At 41.7% G+C, this 21,046-nt stretch overlaps 25 non-coding genes across 25 annotated transcripts; all 25 read left to right on the forward strand.

The window, feature by feature from the left end:
• Nucleotides 1-281: 281 nt before the first annotated feature.
• Nucleotides 282-492, forward strand: LOC134025784 (small nucleolar RNA U3). Its single transcript, XR_009931292.1, has one exon. It is a non-coding gene; the product is annotated as a small nucleolar RNA U3 (small nucleolar RNA).
• Nucleotides 493-6,398: 5,906 nt separating this feature from the next.
• LOC134025762 (small nucleolar RNA U3) lies at nucleotides 6,399-6,611 on the forward strand. Its single transcript, XR_009931272.1, has one exon. It is a non-coding gene; the product is annotated as a small nucleolar RNA U3 (small nucleolar RNA).
• Nucleotides 6,612-7,015: 404 nt separating this feature from the next.
• On the forward strand, nucleotides 7,016-7,228 carry LOC134025763 (small nucleolar RNA U3). The gene has a single exon (XR_009931273.1). It is a non-coding gene; the product is annotated as a small nucleolar RNA U3 (small nucleolar RNA).
• Nucleotides 7,229-7,632: 404 nt separating this feature from the next.
• LOC134025782 (small nucleolar RNA U3) lies at nucleotides 7,633-7,838 on the forward strand. Its single transcript, XR_009931291.1, has one exon. It is a non-coding gene; the product is annotated as a small nucleolar RNA U3 (small nucleolar RNA).
• A 406-nt stretch (nucleotides 7,839-8,244) lies between these two features.
• LOC134025543 (small nucleolar RNA U3) lies at nucleotides 8,245-8,459 on the forward strand. The gene has a single exon (XR_009931059.1). It is a non-coding gene; the product is annotated as a small nucleolar RNA U3 (small nucleolar RNA).
• Nucleotides 8,460-8,865: 406 nt separating this feature from the next.
• On the forward strand, nucleotides 8,866-9,079 carry LOC134025533 (small nucleolar RNA U3). The gene has a single exon (XR_009931049.1). It is a non-coding gene; the product is annotated as a small nucleolar RNA U3 (small nucleolar RNA).
• Nucleotides 9,080-9,483: 404 nt separating this feature from the next.
• On the forward strand, nucleotides 9,484-9,696 carry LOC134025653 (small nucleolar RNA U3). The gene has a single exon (XR_009931167.1). It is a non-coding gene; the product is annotated as a small nucleolar RNA U3 (small nucleolar RNA).
• Nucleotides 9,697-10,102: 406 nt separating this feature from the next.
• Nucleotides 10,103-10,318, forward strand: LOC134025551 (small nucleolar RNA U3). The gene has a single exon (XR_009931067.1). It is a non-coding gene; the product is annotated as a small nucleolar RNA U3 (small nucleolar RNA).
• Nucleotides 10,319-10,722: 404 nt separating this feature from the next.
• Nucleotides 10,723-10,935, forward strand: LOC134025652 (small nucleolar RNA U3). The gene has a single exon (XR_009931166.1). It is a non-coding gene; the product is annotated as a small nucleolar RNA U3 (small nucleolar RNA).
• Nucleotides 10,936-11,339: 404 nt separating this feature from the next.
• Nucleotides 11,340-11,555, forward strand: LOC134025545 (small nucleolar RNA U3). The gene has a single exon (XR_009931061.1). It is a non-coding gene; the product is annotated as a small nucleolar RNA U3 (small nucleolar RNA).
• A 404-nt stretch (nucleotides 11,556-11,959) lies between these two features.
• Nucleotides 11,960-12,175, forward strand: LOC134025546 (small nucleolar RNA U3). The gene has a single exon (XR_009931062.1). It is a non-coding gene; the product is annotated as a small nucleolar RNA U3 (small nucleolar RNA).
• Nucleotides 12,176-12,581: 406 nt separating this feature from the next.
• On the forward strand, nucleotides 12,582-12,793 carry LOC134025639 (small nucleolar RNA U3). Its single transcript, XR_009931153.1, has one exon. It is a non-coding gene; the product is annotated as a small nucleolar RNA U3 (small nucleolar RNA).
• A 404-nt stretch (nucleotides 12,794-13,197) lies between these two features.
• Nucleotides 13,198-13,410, forward strand: LOC134025686 (small nucleolar RNA U3). Its single transcript, XR_009931198.1, has one exon. It is a non-coding gene; the product is annotated as a small nucleolar RNA U3 (small nucleolar RNA).
• Nucleotides 13,411-13,816: 406 nt separating this feature from the next.
• On the forward strand, nucleotides 13,817-14,032 carry LOC134025553 (small nucleolar RNA U3). The gene has a single exon (XR_009931069.1). It is a non-coding gene; the product is annotated as a small nucleolar RNA U3 (small nucleolar RNA).
• A 404-nt stretch (nucleotides 14,033-14,436) lies between these two features.
• LOC134025564 (small nucleolar RNA U3) lies at nucleotides 14,437-14,649 on the forward strand. Its single transcript, XR_009931080.1, has one exon. It is a non-coding gene; the product is annotated as a small nucleolar RNA U3 (small nucleolar RNA).
• Nucleotides 14,650-15,055: 406 nt separating this feature from the next.
• Nucleotides 15,056-15,267, forward strand: LOC134025715 (small nucleolar RNA U3). The gene has a single exon (XR_009931227.1). It is a non-coding gene; the product is annotated as a small nucleolar RNA U3 (small nucleolar RNA).
• Nucleotides 15,268-15,673: 406 nt separating this feature from the next.
• LOC134025624 (small nucleolar RNA U3) lies at nucleotides 15,674-15,888 on the forward strand. Its single transcript, XR_009931138.1, has one exon. It is a non-coding gene; the product is annotated as a small nucleolar RNA U3 (small nucleolar RNA).
• Nucleotides 15,889-16,292: 404 nt separating this feature from the next.
• LOC134025544 (small nucleolar RNA U3) lies at nucleotides 16,293-16,504 on the forward strand. The gene has a single exon (XR_009931060.1). It is a non-coding gene; the product is annotated as a small nucleolar RNA U3 (small nucleolar RNA).
• A 406-nt stretch (nucleotides 16,505-16,910) lies between these two features.
• LOC134025650 (small nucleolar RNA U3) lies at nucleotides 16,911-17,122 on the forward strand. Its single transcript, XR_009931164.1, has one exon. It is a non-coding gene; the product is annotated as a small nucleolar RNA U3 (small nucleolar RNA).
• A 404-nt stretch (nucleotides 17,123-17,526) lies between these two features.
• On the forward strand, nucleotides 17,527-17,739 carry LOC134025761 (small nucleolar RNA U3). The gene has a single exon (XR_009931271.1). It is a non-coding gene; the product is annotated as a small nucleolar RNA U3 (small nucleolar RNA).
• Nucleotides 17,740-18,145: 406 nt separating this feature from the next.
• LOC134025532 (small nucleolar RNA U3) lies at nucleotides 18,146-18,359 on the forward strand. Its single transcript, XR_009931048.1, has one exon. It is a non-coding gene; the product is annotated as a small nucleolar RNA U3 (small nucleolar RNA).
• Nucleotides 18,360-18,763: 404 nt separating this feature from the next.
• On the forward strand, nucleotides 18,764-18,977 carry LOC134025632 (small nucleolar RNA U3). The gene has a single exon (XR_009931145.1). It is a non-coding gene; the product is annotated as a small nucleolar RNA U3 (small nucleolar RNA).
• Nucleotides 18,978-19,381: 404 nt separating this feature from the next.
• LOC134025666 (small nucleolar RNA U3) lies at nucleotides 19,382-19,593 on the forward strand. Its single transcript, XR_009931179.1, has one exon. It is a non-coding gene; the product is annotated as a small nucleolar RNA U3 (small nucleolar RNA).
• A 405-nt stretch (nucleotides 19,594-19,998) lies between these two features.
• Nucleotides 19,999-20,211, forward strand: LOC134025768 (small nucleolar RNA U3). The gene has a single exon (XR_009931278.1). It is a non-coding gene; the product is annotated as a small nucleolar RNA U3 (small nucleolar RNA).
• A 406-nt stretch (nucleotides 20,212-20,617) lies between these two features.
• LOC134025772 (small nucleolar RNA U3) lies at nucleotides 20,618-20,830 on the forward strand. The gene has a single exon (XR_009931281.1). It is a non-coding gene; the product is annotated as a small nucleolar RNA U3 (small nucleolar RNA).
• Nucleotides 20,831-21,046: the final 216 nt, after the last annotated feature.

The following is a 21,046-nucleotide window of genomic DNA, read 5'->3' on the forward strand; positions in this document are numbered from 1 at the left end:
CCAGGCCCCTGGGGTCGTAAACTCCTTCACATAGGTGTCAACAAATGGTCACCAGACCTTGCATCTCCACCTATAGTCCTTATCACAAAGTATCTCCTTAAAACAACCAAACCAACCCCCTTCTTCCTAGTCCTCAGCCCCAAGATAAGGGTCTTGTATGTTTACCCAGAGTTCAGATCTGGGGGTAGGCCTCTCTTTGCACCCAAGGAATGCTGAACACAGAATCATTCTTATACAGGATAAATGTGTTACATCTTCAATTTTTCCAACACACATTACACGTGTCGCGGCTTTAGCATAATTGATTGCTACTTACTCTATATGCAAGGAATACACAGATCCAAACTAACATCCAAACATGCAGATGCAGATGTTCCTTTCTGAGCAGGAATCTGGTGGAAAGGTGTGGCTGTGTTCACTGTCCTACCAGCATTGATGACTGTTCCAAGTTCTTGAATGGAACTTGGACGAAAGGATCATGTTCTGAGTGGATTTACATTGATTGTTTGATACGCAGATTTTCTATACATGTGTGAGGTTGTCTCTTGCGGTGGTCAAGAGGTCACGGAGCAATCCTTGGACAATACACATATAGATCAAGGAATGTGCTATGGTCAACTTAGGTTAAGTGCAAGATGCGGAGAATAGTACAAGCAATGATTGATGACCGCATCACCTGTGTGTTGTTTCTTCTGTGCATCAAGTTGTGGAATGAGTACCGTTTAAGGAGATGTTGTGATGGTAACTATATTTGTACAGTCCAGCCATATATAAAGGACTTCTGAGAGACATGTTTTCTCACTCATGCTAGCCACTCTGTTGTGGATTGGTGGCATGATCCGACGTCGAGCTAATAAAACCGAGTCAACCCTTTTTATAATTGTCGTGACTCTTTCCGGCCTGCCTGCTGAGAGATCTCATCCTTACAATTGGCGTCACGAACAGTAAATTATTCTGCCAGAGCCCAGGTGAGCAGACTTTGATTGTAATTATCAAATGGTTATGTTGACTTCTGCTTACCTGGAGGGGACTGGCTGCTGGGATAACGAATCTGAGTAGTTTTTAAAGGGGGAGTGGATGATTTCTGTGCAGGCGTTAAGGAAAGGGACACGATTTAGGTGTAATCTAACACCTTGAAAATGAATTGGCAGAGCTGTGCATTACGGCATTTGATGACTGTTCATGTTATACAAATTACGACAAGGCCTATCAGTTGCTTGGGGAACGATGGACTACGGAACAGATACGAGAAAGAGACCGTGAGCAAGGGCTAGTCCGCTTGGCTTCTAAATTGGTTAATAAAGTTTTGTATCTGCGTAGGTTATATGAAATGATGTGTCATGGTAAGACGTATGGACCGTAAAATCCTCTAACAAAACTTGGTTAGAAGGTCAGTAATTTAAGGGCAGGATTCCCGGTACTGTAAAGTCCGTTAACAAGTCTCGTTGCTGGTTCGAACGATATGAAAACTTAGGTTAATGGTTGTAGATACGCACGTGATTAGTAAAGCGTTGAAAGACACGTTAAGTTGAAGTGTAAGACTCGGGCAATGTTTTCCAAGGACTAAAAACGTATTATGATAAATTACAGTCATTCAAGTGCTAAATTCATATGTAAAGAGATATCTTCTTAAAAGATAATCAAAACTTAAAAGATAAATACACAAATGAACGTAAAGAAATGAAAGGTTTGACTTAGGATATTAGTTACTAACGTTTTTCTTTAACTAAACGTGCATGAAAAAATGGGGAGCCAATCTAGTAAACCGAATGTGCCTATGGTAATTAAATTCAGGACAGAGACCATGCAAGGAGAAAAATACCATGTCAGAGTCACTAAAAATGGATCTACATTTAAAACAAGTTCCAACTATAAATTTTATTCGCAAGTCATTCGTTCCAAAGGTGTCCCTTTAGGAGGAAAGATGAGAGAAAGGAGATATGCTCAAGGAGAGACTCACCCCTCCTCACACGACCCATCCAAGACCAAACAGGCCACATACCAGACTGACACACTTGTCGACTTGATGTGGGATAAGTGACGCTGTATACTGCCATGGACTTGGACAATGTTAAATGTATCATTAATGTTCCACAATTTCAAGTTTCAGATAAACCCTCTGAAATACCACAATTGAGTTTGAGTATTGCAGGAAAAATAATTCTCTTTTTGGTTGATACTGGAGCCACAATTTCCTGCTTAAGGAAAATGATATTGATTGTCCCCTGAGTAAAGACACTGACCAGTCTGTCAGCATCAGTGGTAAGCCTCAGATAGACCCTATGTCACTTCCATTATAAATTGATCTTGATGATTATAAATTACAACATTCTTTCATTGTTAGCGCAACTTCTCCAATGGCATTATTGGGAAGAGACTTATTAAGTACATTGAATGTAATCATCTTATGTTTTCAGGATGGGATAGAGTTACTCAGTTTTTTCCAGTAGTGTAAAGGCATGCCACAGAGCTGAGTCTATTTTAGGGGATGTTGAGTTTGTGTAGGCGTTGTCTACCATTAGTGATATTAAGACATTGGCCTCTTGTAATGTCACTGCAGCTGCTAGGATTGTTAATTTGAAATCAGTTGATTTTCCTTTTTCAGAGACACTCATAGATCCTGAGGTCTTACAAGACGTTTCAAGGAACATATTTATCTCACCACATGGGATTCTGTTAATGGGGAAGACTATTTCTGATAACGTTGAAACCGTTGTGTGTGCAGTCAGGGAGGATTTTCTGATGTCCCTCATTTGATTGTTGCTTTTCATCAATATTTATTAATGCCCACAGATTAGGAGGAATCTTAATAGTTGTATCATCTGGACGTATGGTTTGGAACCTAGGCATTTATTTATTGAACAATACAGACTAACGTTGAAACACGGATTCGGTAGGGTAATGTTGAAACATAATTATTAAACATTATCCTTTATTCAAAGATAAAGAAGAGGGGATGAACCCTGTTATTGACAGTCTATTACAACAATAGTATATTTGGACACGCCCTCCAAAGAGCTATATTGATTCAGCAGCTGTCTATAGTGCAATAGTTAATAGGCATCTGGCACAATTATCACTCCCATGTTACCTGACCTTATTGCAAATATGTGGACTATATTCTGGTGGCGGCCAGAAATTAGACAGAATGTGTCTCAGAATTGAGTGCCCTGCTCAAACATTGGCAACAGGTGGACACTGGGCCTCACTTGCTAAACTTCAATTCTGTCAAGAATCAATAAACTACCTGGGATACATCTTAAAGGATGGCTGTCGATTTTGTCACAGGAAAGAGTGAACAGCATTAAGGACATTGTACGACCAAGGAACAAAACTGAGATGTTGTTCTTCCTAGGATCGGTGAACTATTGCAGAAATGGGATTTCTGAATACGCAGTTCATGATGCAGAACTTCGAAAGGCCACATTCAAAGACTCTCCTGAAGTCATTCAATGGAATGAGAAAATGAAACATGGCTTCCGTCATATCAAGTATCTTGTGTACTGCACCTGCACTGGGATTACCTGACCACAAACTAACTTTTCACTTATGCGTTGCAGACAATGGTGAAATAGTATCCGCAGTTCTGGGACAGGAACATGGAAATGGAGTTAGGCCAGTAGCCTATTACAGTAAAATGTTGCCACTAATCGTCAAAGGCATGGTTCCCTGTTTAAGAGCTGTTGCATCCGCTGCTTTAATGGTGGAAAAGGCACAAATAATAGTTATTGGACATTCAATGATATTACACAATTCACATACCGTGAACATTTTCTTAGTACATATTACGACGCAACACATGACAAGACAGAGACGTAATAATCACGAACACGTTTTGACAGGAACTCAAAATGACACACACAAATCCAGCTGTGCACTTAAAGATTTATAGCACGGAACTGACTCAGATGATGTTGATTCTCATGATTGCATGGATATTATTGATTCTACATCCAGTGTAAGGACAGATTTGCAACAAACAGCTTGGGAATATAGTGATTGTATTCTATTTTGTGATGGTTCAGCAATGCACCCAAATGATAAAACTATTCTTTCAGGATATTCCATAGCGGATAATTTAGGTAATTGTATCAAAGCCCATAGATATGTGTATTCTACTTAGGCTACAGAGTTGATAGATTTGACCATAACTTGTATAGCTCAGATAATGTTTAATGGAACATGTTATTCCTCGCTTTGGGATACCAAATGCGATAGACTCTGACAATTGAATTCCTTATACTTCTAGAGTAACCAAACGAGTAGCAGCATTAGGGATTAATTGGACATTTCACATTCCTTATAATCCTCAAAGCTCAGCACAAGTGGAAAGGACAAATAGGACCATTAAAGAAAAACTGGTGAAAATACATCAGACAAAACAGACAACTTGGATAGATGCTCTGCTACAGGTGATTCTATCAATCAGAGCTATGGCAAATTCAGGCACAGGGTTTGCTCCCCATGAAGTGTTGATGGCTAGATATTTTTCCTCTAGGTGCTGATGGACAAGACTCCAGCAAATGATTTAACTTTGTTGCAGGAGACTCAACAACAGTATGTGAAACAGTTGTGGTCTTTTGTGTCTGACATTAATCAACAAGTAACAGATTCTCTTCCTACTCCAGGTGATCAGAGTATTCATAATTTTCAGACGGGTGATTATGTTTTGGTACGCAGTTTAAAAACATTGGCACAGCAAGATCAGCCAAGGTTTGGACCTCCAACTCAGGTTATTTTGGCAACCAGAACAGCTGTTAAGGTTACAGGTCAACCACAATGGTTCCATGCATCTCGACTTTGACAAGCACCTCCTATAGCAGATGCGGTATAGGACTTATGGAATGAAGCAGACAGAACATCAAAGGATGGGTAATATTTCTCGCCTCAGCATTAATATTTCATTATCATGAGTATGGATATGGTGTTGTTCTTCTCTTTCTGTTCATGATATATAGCAGGGGAGACATTGGCAGTAATACCAATCCAGAGAAGGACCATGAGATCAGTGAAAAGGATGAAGGATACTCCACAGAAAAGATGGAGAGAGAAATAGAAGGAGAGGCCATACCTATAGAGAAATTCGAGTTTGGCTGAACCTCGGATGAAGACATCCTCTTTCTTGAAATTTGTTTGTGTGCAATGATGATTTAAGTTCAGAGCCTTCCTTACGTTAGGGATGTAATGATGTGATAATGAATAGTCGTAATGATGAATAGTGTTGAGAGTTATGTATATTTAGCATGTGAGTGTTGTGAACTTAGCATTGTCACACTAAAAGATGACATTTGGTGATTTTATCCTTGCTCGGAAGGAGTTTTGACCAAGTGATTGTCTAAGTGTGAAGTGTAGAGTAGATTAGCCGCATGATCTTTTACTCATTCTTTGTCAAGTGTGGAGTGAGGTTTTGTTTGTGCGAGTATAGATTACTGGTGACTGATAACTCATGCATCATTGATAATTGTGATGGGAATTCAATTGGATTCCAGTGTGATTTAAACGGTGCAGGCTTCTCAGACATTTGTACAGTGATTCGTGCGTTGAAAATGGTGAAACCATTTCCAAAGGGAGAAAAGGGAGGACTGATACGCAGATTTTCTATACATGTGTGAGGTTGTCTCTTGCGGTGGTCAAGAGGTCACGGAGCAATCCTTGGACAATACACATATAGATCAAGGAATGTGCTATGGTCAACTTAGGTTAAGTGCAAGATGCAGAGAATAGTACAAGCAATGATTGATGACCGCATCACCTGTGTGTTGTTTCTTCTGTGCATCAAGTTGTGGAATGAGTACCGTTTAAGGAGATGTTGTGATGGTAACTATATTTGTACAGTCCAGCCATATATAAAGGACTTCTGAGAGACATGTTTTCTCACTCATGCTAGCCACTCTGTTGTGGATTGGTGGCATGATCCGACGTCGAGCTAATAAAACCGAGTCAACCCTTTTTATAATTGTCGTGACTCTTTCTGGCCTGCCTGCTGAGAGATCTCATCCTTACATTGTTCAAGCAAAGTAAGTCACAGTAATGTTTGCATCTGTCTCATGATGCGCTGGAATGTGCAATTTGCGACGCTGCTGGGATGTGGAGGGATTGCAATAACGGCCTTGATGTTGATCAATACTTAGATCCGTGCCAAGTTTAGCTGAATTTGGTTCTCTGTATGCAAGGAGTCCACGGATACAAATGAACAATTTAGTTCTCTATGCAACAATTGGTCATATGGAAGATTTCAAAGCTGCGTGAAATGTCTTTGACCAAGAGACACGTTCCGCGTGTCGCAGCTTTAGCATAATTGATTGTTACAGGTGTCGACCATTCAATTGGCTTTGGAACCCAGTGGTGCGTATGTGCTCCTCAAGATATAAATCCAGGTTGTTCCCAGTCCAACAACCAAGACTATACTTTCAGGGATCATTTCTATAGGTTGTTCTTTGAGAAATGTGTTTCCAAGGAGTGGTCTCACTATCCATGATGAAGATGCAGATGTTCCTTTCTGAGCAGTAATCTGGTGCAAAGGTGTGGCTGTGTTCACTGTCCTACCAGCATTGATGACTGTTCCAAGTTCTTGAATGGAACTTGGACGAAAGGATCATGTTCTGAGTGGATTTACATTGATTGTTCAAGCAAAGTCAGTCGCAGTAATGTTTGCATCTGTATCATGATGCGCTGGAATGTGCAATTTGCGACGCTGCTGGGATGTGGAGGGATTGCAACAACGGCCTTGATGTTGATCAATACTTAGATCCGTGCCAAGTTTAGCTGAATTTGGTTATCTGTATGCAAGGAATCCACGGATACAAATGAACAATTTAGTTCTCTATGCAATGTTTTGTCATATGGAAGATTTCAAAGCTGCGTGAAATGTCTTTGACCAAGAGACACGTTCCGCGTGTCGCAGCTTTAGCATAATTGATTGTTACAGGTGTCGACCATTCAATTGGCTTTGGAACCCAGTGGTGCGTATGTGCTCCTCAAGATATAAATCCAGGTTGTTCCCAGTCCAACAACCAAGACTATACTTTCAGGGATCATTTCTATAGGTTGTTCTTTGAGAAATGTGTTTCCAAGGAGTGGTCTCACTATCCATGATGAAGATGCAGATGTTCCTTTCTGAGCAGTAATCTGGTGCAAAGGTGTGGCTGTGTTCACTGTCCTACCAGCATTGATGACTGTTCCAAGTTCTTGAATGGAACTTGGACGAAAGGATCATGTTCTGAGTGGATTTACATTGATTGTTCAAGCAAAGTCAGTCGCAGTAATGTTTGCATCTGTATCATGATGCGCTGGAATGTGCAATTTGCGACGCTGCTGGGATGTGGAGGGATTGCAACAACGGCCTTGATGTTGATCAATACTTAGATCCGTGCCAAGTTTAGCTGAATTTGGTTATCTGTATGCAAGGAATCCACGGATACAAATGAACAATTTAGTTCTCTATGCAATGTTTTGTCATATGGAAGATTTCAAAGCTGCGTGAAATGTCTTTGACCAAGAGACACGTTCCGCGTGTCGCAGCTTTAGCATAATTGATTGTTACAGGTGTCGACCATTCAATTGGCTTTGGAACCCAGTGGTGCGTATGTGCTCCTCAAGATATAAAGCCAGGTTGTTCCCAGTCAAACAACCAAGACTATACTTTCAGGGATGATTTCTATAGGTTGTTCTTTGAGAAATGTGTTTCTAAGGAGTGGTCTCATGATGAAGATGCAGATGTTCCTTTCTGAGCAGGAATCTGGTGGAAAGGTGTGGCTGTGTTCACTGTCCTACCACCATTGATGACTGTTCCAAGTTCTTGAATGGAACTTGGACGAAAGGATAATGTTCTGAGTGGATTTACATTGATTGTTCAAGCAAAGTCAGTCACGGTAATGTTTGCATCTGTCTCATGATGCGCCGGACTGTGCGATTTGCAACAATGCTGGGATGTGGAGGGATTGCAACAACGGCCTTGATGTTGATCAATACTTAGATCCGTGCCAAGTTTAGCTGAATTTGGTTCTCTGTATGCAAGGAATCCACGGATACAAATGAACAATTTAGTTCTCTATGCAAAATTTTGTCATGTGGAAGATTTCAGAACTCTGCGTGAAATGTCTTTGACCAAGAGACACATTCCACGTGTCGCGGCTTTAGCATAATTGATTGTTACAGATGTCGACCATTCAATTGGCTTTGGAACCCAGTGGTGCGTATGTGCTCCTCAAGATATAAAGCCAGGTTGTTCCCAGTCCAACAACCAAGACTATACTTTCAGGGATCATTTCTATAGTTTTTTTTTTTTGAGAAACGTGTTTCTAAGGAGTGGTTTCACTATCCATGATGAAGATGCAGATGTTCCTTTCTGAGCAGGAATCTGGTGGAAAGGTGTGGCTGTGTTCACTGTCCTACCACCATTGATGACTGTTCCAAGTTCTTGAATGGAACTTGGACGAAAGGATCATGTTCTGAGTGGATTTACATTGATTGTTCAAGCAAAGTCAGTCACGGTAATGTTTGCATCTGTCTCATGATGCGCCGGACTGTGCGATTTGCAACACTGCTGGGATGTGGAGGGATTGCAACAACGGCCTTGATGTTGATCAATACTTAGATCCGTGCCAAGTTTAGCTGAATTTGGTTCTCTGTATGCAAGGAATCCACGGATACAAATGAACAATTTAGTTCTCTATGCAAAATTTTGTCCTGTGGAAGATTTCAGAACTCTGCGTGAAATGTCTTTGACCAAGAGACACATTCCACGTGTCGCGGCTTTAGCATAATTGATTGTTACAGATGTCGACCATTCAATTGGCTTTGGAACCCAGTGGTGCGTATGTGCTCCTCAAGATATAAAGCCAGGTTGTTCCCAGTCCAACAACCAAGACTATACTTTCAGGGATCATTTCTATAGTTTTTTTTTTTGAGAAATGTGTTTCTAAGGAGTGGTTTCACTATCCATGATGAAGATGCAGATGTTCCTTTCTGAGCAGGAATCTGGTGGAAAGGTGTGGCTGTGTTCACTGTCCTACCACCATTGATGACTGTTCCAAGTTCTTGAATGGAACTTGGACGAAAGGATCATGTTCTGAGTGGATTTACATTGATTGTTCAAGCAAAGTCAGTCACAGTAATGTTTGCATCTGTCTCATGATGCGCCGGACTGTGCGATTTGCAACACTGCAGGGATGTGGAGGGATTGCAACAACGGCCTTGATGTTGATCAATACTTTGATCCGTGCCAAGTTTAGCTGAATTTGGTTCTCTGTATGCAAGGAGTCCACGGATACAAATGAACAATTTAGTTCTCTATGCAACGTTTTGTCATATGGAAGATTTCAAAGCTGCGTGAAATGTCTTTGACCAAGAGACACGTTCCGCGTGTCGCAGCTTTAGCATAATTGATTGTTACAGGTGTCGACCATTCAATTGGCTTTGGAACCCAGTGGTGCGTATGTGCTCCTCAAGATATAAAGCCAGGTTGTTCCCAGTCCAACAACCAAGACTATACTTTCAGGGATCATTTCTATAGGTTGTTCTTTGAGAAATGTGTTTCTAAGGAGTGGTCTCACTATCCATGATGAAGATGCAGCTGTTCCTTTCTGAGCAGGAATCTGGTGGAAAGGTGTGGCTGTGTTCACTGTCCTACCACCATTGATGACTGTTCCAAGTTCTTGAATGGAACTTGGACGAAAGGATCATGTTCTGAGTGGATTTACATTGATTGTTCAAGCAAAGTCAGTCACGGTAATGTTTGCATCTGTCTCATGATGCGCCGGACTGTGCGATTTGCAACACTGCTGGGATGTGGAGGGATTGCAACAACGGCCTTGATGTTGATCAATACTTAGATCCGTGCCAAGTTTAGCTGAATTTGGTTCTCTGTATGCAAGGAATCCACGGATACAAATGAACAATTTAGTTCTCTATGCAAAATTTTGTCATGTGGAAGATTTCAGAACTCTGCGTGAAATGTCTTTGACCAAGAGACACATTCCACGTGTCGCGGCTTTAGCATAATTGATTGTTACAGATGTCGACCATTCAATTGGCTTTGGAACCCAGTGGTGCGTATGTGCTCCTCAAGATATAAAGCCAGGTTGTTCCCAGTCCAACAACCAAGACTATACTTTCAGGGATCATTTCTATAGTTTTTTTTTTTTTGAGAAATGTGTTTCTAAGGAGTGGTTTCACTATCCATGATGAAGATGCAGATGTTCCTTTCTGAGCAGGAATCTGGTGGAAAGGTGTGGCTGTGTTCACTGTCCTACCACCATTGATGACTGTTCCAAGTTCTTGAATGGAACTTGGACGAAAGGATCATGTTCTGAGTGGATTTACATTGATTGTTCAAGCAAAGTCAGTCACAGTAATGTTTGCATCTGTCTCATGATGCGCCGGACTGTGCGATTTGCAACACTGCAGGGATGTGGAGGGATTGCAACAACGGCCTTGATGTTGATCAATACTTTGATCCGTGCCAAGTTTAGCTGAATTTGGTTCTCTGTATGCAAGGAGTCCACGGATACAAATGAACAATTTAGTTCTCTATGCAACGTTTTGTCATATGGAAGATTTCAAAGCTGCGTGAAATGTCTTTGACCAAGAGACACGTTCCGCGTGTCGCAGCTTTAGCATAATTGATTGTTACAGGTGTCGACCATTCAATTGGCTTTGGAACCCAGTGGTGCGTATGTGCTCCTCAAGATATAAAGCCAGGTTGTTCCCAGTCCAACAACCAAGACTATACTTTCAGGGATCATTTCTATAGGTTGTTCTTTGAGAAATGTGTTTCTAAGGAGTGGTCTCACTATCCATGATGAAGATGCAGATGTTCCTTTCTGAGCAGGAATCTGGTGGAAAGGTGTGGCTGTGTTCACTGTCCTACCACCATTGATGACTGTTCCAAGTTCTTGAATGGAACTTGGACGAAAGGATCCTGTTCTGAGTGGATTTACATTGATTGTTCAAGCAAAGTCAGTCACAGTAATGTTTGCATCTGTCTCATGATGCGCCGGACTGTGCGATTTGCAACACTGCTGGGATGTGGAGGGATTGCAACAACAGCCTTGATGTTGATCAATACTTAGATCCATGCCAAGTTTAGCTGAATTTGGTTCTCTGTATGCAAGGAGTCCACGGATACAAATGAACAATTTAGTTCTCTATGCAACGTTTTGTCATATGGAAGATTTCAAAGCTGCGTGAAATGTCTTTGACCAAGAGACACATTCCACGTGTCGCGGCTTTAGCATAATTGATTGTTACAGATGTCGACCATTCAATTGGCTTTGGAACCCAGTGGTGCGTATGTGCTCCTCAAGATATAAAGCCAGGTTGTTCCCAGTCCAACAACCAAGACTATACTTTCAGGGATCATTTCTATAGTTTTTTTTTTTTTTAGAAATGTGTTTCTAAGGAGTGGTCTCACTATCCATGATGAAGATGCAGATGTTCCTTTCTGAGCAGGAATCTGGTGGAAAGGTGTGGCTGTGTTCACTGTCCTACCACCATTGATGACTGTTCCAAGTTCTTGAATGGAACTTGGACGAAAGGATCATGTTCTGAGTGGATTTACATTGATTGTTCAAGCAAAGTCAGTCACAGTAATGTTTGCATCTGTCTCATGATGCGCTGGAATGTGCAATTTGCGACGCTGCTGGGATGTGGAGGGATTGCAATAACGGCCTTGATGTTGATCAATACTTAGATCCGTGCCAAGTTTAGCTGAATTTGGTTCTCTGTATGCAAGGAGTCCACGGATACAAATGAACAATTTAGTTCTCTATGCAACGTTTTGTCATATGGAAGATTTCAAAGCTGCGTGAAATGTCTTTGACCAAGAGACACATTCCACGTGTCGCGGCTTTAGCATAATTGATTGTTACAGATGTCGACCATTCAATTGGCTTTGGAACCCAGTGGTGCGTATGTGCTCCTCAAGATATAAAGCCAGGTTGTTCCCAGTCCAACAACCAAGACTATACTTTCAGGGATCATTTCTATAGTTTTTTTTTTTTTTAGAAATGTGTTTCTAAGGAGTGGTCTCACTATCCATGATGAAGATGCAGATGTTCCTTTCTGAGCAGGAATCTGGTGGAAAGGTGTGGCTGTGTTCACTGTCCTACCACCATTGATGACTGTTCCAAGTTCTTGAATGGAACTTGGACGAAAGGATCATGTTCTGAGTGGATTTACATTGATTGTTCAAGCAAAGTCAGTCACAGTAATGTTTGCATCTGTCTCATGATGCGCTGGAATGTGCAATTTGCGACGCTGCTGGGATGTGGAGGGATTGCAATAACGGCCTTGATGTTGATCAATACTTAGATCCGTGCCAAGTTTAGCTGAATTTGGTTCTCTGTATGCAAGGAATCCATGGATACAAATGAAAAATTTAGTTCTCTATGCAAAATTTTGTCATGTGGAAGATTTCAGAACTCTGCGTGAAATGTCTTTGACCAAGAAACACATTCCACGTGTCGCGGCTTTAGCATAATTGATTGTTACAGATGTCGACCATTCAATTGGCTTTGGAACCCAGTGGTGCGTATGTGCTCCTCAAGATATAAAGCCAGGTTGTTCCCAGTCCAACAACCAAGACTATACTTTCAGGGATCATTTCTATAGTTTATTTTTGAGAAATGTGTTTCTAAGGAGTGGTCTCACTATCCATGATGAAGATGCAGATGTTCCTTTCTGAGCAGGAATCTGGTGGAAAGGTGTGGCTGTGTTCACTGTCCTACCACCATTGATGACTGTTCCAAGTTCTTGAATGGAACTTGGACGAAAGGATCATGTTCTGAGTGGATTTACATTGATTGTTCAAGCAAAGTCAGTCACAGTAATGTTTGCATCTGTCTCATGATGCGCCGGACTGTGCGATTTGCAACACTGCTGGGATGTGGAGGGATTGCAACAACAGCCTTGATGTTGATCAATACTTAGATCCATGCCAAGTTTAGCTGAATTTGGTTCTCTGTATGCAAGGAGTCCACGGATACAAATGAACAATTTAGTTCTCTATGCAACGTTTTGTCATATGGAAGATTTCAAAGCTGCGTGAAATGTCTTTGACCAAGAGACACGTTCCGCGTGTCGCAGCTTTAGCATAATTGATTGTTTCAGGTGTCGACCATTCAATTGGCTTTGGAACCCAGTGGTGCGTATGTGCTCCTCAAGATATAAAGCCAGGTTGTTCCCAGTCCAACAACCAAGACCATACTTTCAGGGATCATTTCTATAGGTTGTTCTTTGAGAAACGTGTTTCTAAGGAGTGGTCTCACTATCCATGATGAAGATGCAGATGTTCCTTTCTGAGCAGGAATCTGGTGGAAAGGTGTGGCTGTGTTCACTGTCCTACCACCATTGATGACTGTTCCAAGTTCTTGAATGGCACTTCGACGAAAGGATCATGTTCTGAGTGGATTTACATTGATTGTTCAAGCAAAGTCAGTCACAGTAATGTTTGCATCTGTCTCATGATGCGCTGGAATGTGCAATTTGTGACGCTGCTGGGATGTGGAGGGATTGCAACAACGGCCTTGATGTTGATCAATACTTATATCCGTGCCAAGTTTAGCTGAATTTGGTTCTCTGTATGCAAGGAATCCACGGATACAAATGAACAATTTAGTTCTCTATGCAAAATGTTGTCATGTGGAAGATTTCAGAACTCTGCGTGAAATGTCTTTGACCAAGAGACACATTCCACGTGTCGCGGCTTTAGCATAATTGATTGTTACAGATGTCGACCATTCAATTGGCTTTGGAGCCCAGTGGTGCGTATGTGCTCCTCAAGATATAAAGCCAGGTTGTTCCCAGTCCAACAACCAAGACTATACTTTCAGGGATCATTTCTATAGTTTTTTTTTTTTTTTGAAATGTGTTTCTAAGGAGTGGTCTCACTATCCATGATGAAGATGCAGATGTTCCTTTCTGAGCAGGAATCTGGTGGAAAGGTGTGGCTGTGTTCACTGTCCTACCACCATTGATGACTGTTCCAAGTTCTTGAATGGAACTTGGACGAAAGGATCATGTTCTGAGTGGATTTACATTGATTGTTCAAGCAAAGTCAGTCACAGTAATGTTTGCATCTGTCTCATGATGCGCTGGAATGTGCAATTTGCGACGCTGCTGGGATGTGGAGGGATTGCAACAACGGCCTTGATGTTGATCAATACTTTGATCCGTGCCAAGTTTAGCTGAATTTGGTTCTCTGTATGCAAGGAGTCCACGGATACAAATGAACAATTTAGTTCTCTATGCAACGTTTTGTCATATGGAAGATTTCAAAGCTGCGTGAAATGTCTTTGACCAAGAGACACGTTCCGCGTGTCGCAGCTTTAGCATAATTGATTGTTACAGGTGTCGACCATTCAATTGGCTTTGGAACCCAGTGGTGCGTATGTGCTCCTCAAGATATAAAGCCAGGTTGTTCCCAGTCCAACAACCAAGACTATACTTTCAGGGATCATTTCTATAGGTTGTTCTTTGAGAAATGTGTTTCTAAGGAGTGGTCTCACTATCCATGATGAAGATGCAGATGTTCCTTTCTGAGCAGGAATCTGGTGGAAAGGTGTGGCTGTGTTCACTGTCCTACCACCATTGATGACTGTTCCAAGTTCTTGAATGGAACTTGGACGAAAGGATCATGTTCTGAGTGGATTTACATTGATTGTTCAAGCAAAGTCAGTCACTGTAATGTTTGCATCTGTCTCATGATGCGCCGGACTGTGCGATTTGCAACACTGCTGGGATGTGGAGGGATTGCAACAACAGCCTTGATGTTGATCAATACTTAGATCCATGCCAAGTTTAGCTGAATTTGGTTCTCTGTATGCAAGGAATCCACGGATCCAAACAAACTATTTGGTTATCTATGTAACGTTTTGTCATGTGGAAGATTTCAGAACTCTGCGTGAAATGTCTTTGACCAAGAAACACATTCCACGTGTCGCGGCTTTAGCATAATTGATTGTTACAGATGTCGACCATTCAATTGGCTTTGGAACCCAGTGGTGCGTATGTGCTCCTCAAGATATAAAGCCAGGTTGTTCCCAGTCCAACAACCAAGACTATACTTTCAGGGATCATTTCTATAGTTTATTTTTGAGAAATGTGTTTCTAAGGAGTGGTCTCACTATCCATGATGAAGATGCAGATGTTCCTTTCTGAGCAGGAATCTGGTGGAAAGGTGTGGCTGTGTTCACTGTCCTACCAGCATTGATGACTGTTCCAAGATCTTGAATGGAACTTGGACGAAAGGCTCATGTTCTGAGTGGATTTACATTGATTGTTCAAGCAAAGTCAGTCACGGTAATGTTTGCATCTGTCTCATGATGCGCCGGACTGTGCGATTTGCAACACTGCTGGGATGTGGAGGGATTGCAACAACGGCCTTGATGTTGATCAATACTTAGATCCGTGCCAAGTTTAGCTGAATTTGGTTCTCTGTATGCAAGGAATCCACGGATACAAATGAACAATTTAGTTCTCTATGCAAAATTTGGTCATGTGGAAGATTTCAGAACTCTGCGTGAAATGTCTTTGACCAAGAGACACATTCCACGTGTCGCGGCTTTAGCATAATTGATTGTTACAGATGTCGACCATTCAATTGGCTTTGGAACCCAGTGGTGCGTATGTGCTCCTCAAGATATAAAGCCAGGTTGTTCCCAGTCCAACAACCAAGACTATACTTTCAGGGATTATTTCTATAGTTTTTTTTTTTTGAGAAATGTGTTTCTAAGGAGTGGTTTCACTATCCATGATGAAGATGCAGATGTTCCTTTCTGAGCAGGAATCTGGTGGAAAGGTGTGGCTGTGTTCACTGTCCTACCACCATTGATGACTGTTCCAAGTTCTTGAATGGAACTTGGACGAAAGGATCATGTTCTGAGTGGATTTACATTGATTGTTCAAGCAAAGTCAGTCACAGTAATGTTTGCATCTGTCTCATGATGCGCCGGACTGTGCAATTTGCAACACTGCAGGGATGTGGAGGGATTGCAACAACGGCCTTGATGTTGATCAATACTTTGATCCGTGCCAAGTTTAGCTGAATTTGGTTCTCTGTATGCAAGGAGTCCACGGATACAAATGAACAATTTAGTTCTCTATGCAACGTTTTGTCATATGGAAGATTTCAAAGCTGCGTGAAATGTCTTTGACCAAGAGACACGTTCCGCGTGTCGCAGCTTTAGCATAATTGATTGTTTCAGGTGTCGACCATTCAATTGGCTTTGGAACCCAGTGGTGAGTATGTGCTCCTCAAGATATAAAGCCAGGTTGTTCCCAGTCCAACAACCAAGACTATACTTTCAGGGATCATTTCTATAGTTTATTGTTGAGAAATGTGTTTCTAAGGAGTGGTCTCACTATCCATGATGAAGATGCAGATGTTCCTTTCTGAGCAGGAATCTGGTGGAAAGGTGTGGCTGTGTTCACTGTCCTACCACCATTGATGACTGTTCCAAGTTCTTGAATGGAACTTGGACGAAAGGATCATGTTCTGAGTGGATTTACATTGATTGTTAAAGCAAAGTAAGTCACAGTAATGTTTGCATCTGTGTCATGATGCGCTGGAATGTGCAATTTGCGACGCTGCTGGGATATGGAGGGATGGCAATAACGGCCTTGATGTTGATCAATACTTAGATCCGTGCCAAGTTTAGCTGAATTTGGTTCTCTGTATGCAAGGAATCCATGGATACAAATGAACAATTTAGTTCTCTATGCAAAATTTTGTCATGTGGAAGATTTCAGAACTCTGCGTGAAATGTCTTTGACCAAGAAACACATCCCATGTCTCGAGGCTTTAGCATAATTGATTGTTACAGATGTCGACCATTCAATTGGCTTTGGAACCCAGTGGTGCGTATGTGCTCCTCAAGATATAAAGCCAGGTTGTTCCCAGTCCAACAACCAAGACTATACTTTCAGGGATCATTTCTATAGTTTATTTTTGAGAAATGTGTTTCTAAGGAGTGGTCTCACTATCCATGATGAAGATGCAGATGTTCCTTTCTGAGCAGGAATCTGGTGGAAAGGTGTGGCTGTGTTCACTGTCCTACCACCATTGATGACTGTTCCAAGTTCTTGAATGGAACTTGGACGAAAGGATCATGTTCTGAGTGGATTTACATTGATTGTTCAAGCAAAGTCAGTCACAGTAATGTTTGCATCTGTCTCATGATGCGCCGGACTGTGCGATTTGCAACACTGCTGGGATGTGGAGGGATTGCAACAACAGCCTTGATGTTGATCAATACTTAGATCCATGCCAAGTTTAGCTGAATTTGGTTCTCTGTATGCAAGGAGTCCACGGATACAAATGAACAATTTAGTTCTCTATGCAACGTTTTGTCATTTGGAAGATTTCAAAGCTGCGTGAAATGTCTTTGACCAAGAGACACGTTCCGCGTGTCGCAGCTTTAGCATAATTGATTGTTTCAGGTGTCGACCATTCAATTGGCTTTGGAACCCAGTGGTGCATATGTGCTCCTCAAGATATAAAGCCAGGTTGTTCCCAGTCCAACAACCAAGACCATACTTTCAGGGATCATTTCTATAGGTTGTTCTTTGAGAAATGTGTTTCTAAGGAGTGGTTTCACTATCCATGATGAAGATGCAGATGTTTCTTTCTGAGCAGGAATCTGGTGGAAAGGTGTGGCTGTGTTCACTGTCCTACCAGCATTGATGACTGTTCCAAGTTCTTGAATGGCACTTGGACGAAAGGATCATGTTCTGAGTGGATTTACATTGATTGTTCAAGCAAAGTCAGTCACAGTAATGTTTGCATCTGTCTCATGATGCGCCGGACTGTGCGATTTGCAACACAGCTGGGATGTGGAGGGATTGCAACAACGGCCTTGATGTTGATCAATACTTATATCCGTGCCAAGTTTAGCTGAATTTGGTTCTCTGTATGCAAGGAATCCACGGATACAAATGAACAATTTAGTTCTCTATGCAAAATTTTGTCATGTGGAAGATTTCAGAACTCTGCGTGAAATGTCTTTGACCAAGAGACACATTCCACGTGTCGCGGCTTTAGCATAATTGATTGTTACAGATGTCGACCATTCAATTGGCTTTGGAACCCAGTGGTGCGTATGTGCTCCTCAAGATATAAAGCCAGGTTGTTCCCAGTCCAACAACCAAGACTATACTTTCAGGGATCATTTCTATAGTTTTTTTTTTTGAGAAATGTGTTTCTAAGGAGTGGTCTCACTATCCATGATGAAGATGCAGATGTTCCTTTCTGAGCAGGAATCTGGTGGAAAGGTGTGGCTGTGTTCACTGTCCTACCACCATTGATGACTGTTCCAAGTTCTTGAATTGAACTTGGACGAAAGGATCATGTTCTGAGTGGATTTACATTGATTGTTGAAGCAAAGTCAGTCACAGTAATGTTTGCATCTGTCTCATGATGCGCCGGACTGTGCGATTTGCAACACTGCTGGGTTGTGGAGGGATTGCAACAACAGCCTTGATGTTGATCAATACTTAGATCCATGCCAAGTTTAGCTGAATTTGGTTCTCTGTATGCAAGGAGTCCACGGATACAAATGAACAATTTAGTTCTCTATGCAACGTTTTGTCATATGGAAGATTTCAAAGCTGCGTGAAATGTCTTTGACCAAGAGACACATTCCACGTGTCGCGGCTTTAGCATAATTGATTGTTACAGATGTCGACCATTCAATTGGCTTTGGAACCCAGTGGTGCGTATGTGCTCCTCAAGATATAAAGCCAGGTTGTTCCCAGTCCAACAACCAAGACTATACTTTCAGGGATCATTTCTATAGGTTTTTTTTTTGAGAAATGTGTTTCTAAGGAGTGGTCTCACTATCCATGATGAAGATGCAGATGTTCCTTTCTGAGCAGGAATCTGGTGGAAAGGTGTGGCTGTGTTCACTGTCCTACCACCATTGATGACTGTTCCAAGTTCTTGAATGGAAATTGGACGAAAGGATCATGTTCTGAGTGGATTTACATTGATTGTTAAAGCAAAGTAAGTCACAGTAATGTTTGCATCTGTCTCATGATGCGCTGGAATGTGCAATTTGCGACGCTGCTGGGATGTGGAGGGATTGCAATAACGGCCTTGATGTTGATCAATACTTAGATCCGTGCCAAGTTTAGCTGAATTTGGTTCTCTGTATGCAAGGAGTCCACGGATACAAATGAACAATTTAGTTCTCTATGCAACGTTTTGTCATATGGAAGATTTCAAAGCTGCGTGAAATGTCTTTGACCAAGAGACACATTCCACGTGTCGCGGCTTTAGCATAATTGATTGTTTCAGATGTCGACCATTCAATTGGCTTTGGAACCCAGTGGTGCGTATGTGCTCCTCAAGATATAAAGCCAGGTTGTTCCCTGTCCAACAACCAAGACCATACTTTCAGGGATCATTTCTATAGTTTATTTTTCAGAAATGTGTTTCTAAGGAGTGGTCTCACTATCCATGATGAAGATGCAGATGTTCCTTTCTGAGCAGGAATCTGGTGGAAAAGTGTGGCTGTGTTCACTGTCCTACCACCATTGATGACTGTTCCAAGTTCTTGAATGGAACTTGGACGATAGGATCATGTTCTGAGTGGATTTACATTGATTGTTCAAGCAAAGTAAGTCACAGTAATGTTTGCATTGTCTCATGATGCGCTGGAATGTGCAATTTGCGACGCTGCTGGGATGTGGAGGGATTGCAATAACGGCCTTGATGTTGATCAATACTTAGATCCGTGCCAAGTTTAGCTGAATTTGGTTCTCTGTATGCAAGGAATCCACGGATACAAATGAACAATTTAGTTCTCTATGCAAAATTTGGTCATGTGGAAGATTTCAGAACTCTGCGTGAAATGTCTTTGACCAAGAGACACATTCCACGTGTTGCGGCTTTAGCATAATTGATTGTTACAGATGTCGACCATTCAATTGGCTTTGGAACCCAGTGGTGCGTATGTGCTCCTCAAGATATAAAGCCAGGTTGTTCCCAGTCCAACAACCAAGACTATACTTTCAGGGATTATTTCTATAGGTTGTTCTTTGAGAAATGTGTTTCTAAGGAGTGGTCTCACTATCCATGATGAAGATGCAGATGTTCCTTTCTGAGCAGGAATCTGGTGGAGAGGTGTGGCTGTGTTCACTGTCATACCAGCATTGATGACTGTTCCAAGTTCTTGAATGGAACTTGGACGAAAGGATCATGTTCTGAGTGGATTTACATTGATTGTTCAAGCAAAGTAAGTCACAGTAATGTTTGCATCTGTCTCATGATGCGCTGGAATGTGCAATTTGCGACGCTGCTGGGATGTGGAGGGATTGCAACAACGGCCTTGATGTTGATCAATACTTATATCCGTGCCAAGTTTAGCTGAATTTGGTTCTCTGTATGCAAGGAATCCACGGATCCAAACAAACTATTTGGTTATCTATGTAACGTTTTGTCATGTGGAAGATTTCAGAACTCTGCGTGAAATGTCTTTGACCAAGAGACACATTCCACGTGTCGCGGCTTTAGCATAATTGATTGTTACAGATGTCGACCATTCAATTGGCTTTGGAACCCAGTGGTGCGTATGTGCTCCTCAAGATATAAAGCCAGGTTGTTCCCAGTCCAACAACCAAGACTATACTTTCAGGGTTCATTTCTATAGGTTGTTCTTTGAGAAATGTGTTTCTAAGGAGTGGTCTCACTATCCATGATGAAGATGCAGATGTTCCTTTCTGAGAAGGAATCTGGTGGAGAGGTGTGGCAGTGTTCACTGTCTTACCAGCATTGATGACTGTTCCAAGTTCTTGAATGGAACTTGGACGAAAGGATCATGTTCTGAGTGGATTTACATTGATTGTTCAAGCAAAGTCAGTCACAGTAATGTTTGCATCTGTCTCATGATGCGCCGGACTGTGCGATTTGCAACACTGCTGGGATGTGGAGGGATTGCAACAACGGCCTTGATGTTGATCAATACTTAGATCCGTGCCAAGTTTAGCTGAATTTGGTTCTCTGTATGCAAGGAGTCCACGGATACAAATGAACAATTTAGTTCTCTAT

This window comes from Osmerus eperlanus, chromosome 8 (assembly GCF_963692335.1).
Source record: "Osmerus eperlanus chromosome 8, fOsmEpe2.1, whole genome shotgun sequence".
NCBI lineage: Eukaryota > Metazoa > Chordata > Actinopteri > Osmeriformes > Osmeridae > Osmerus > Osmerus eperlanus.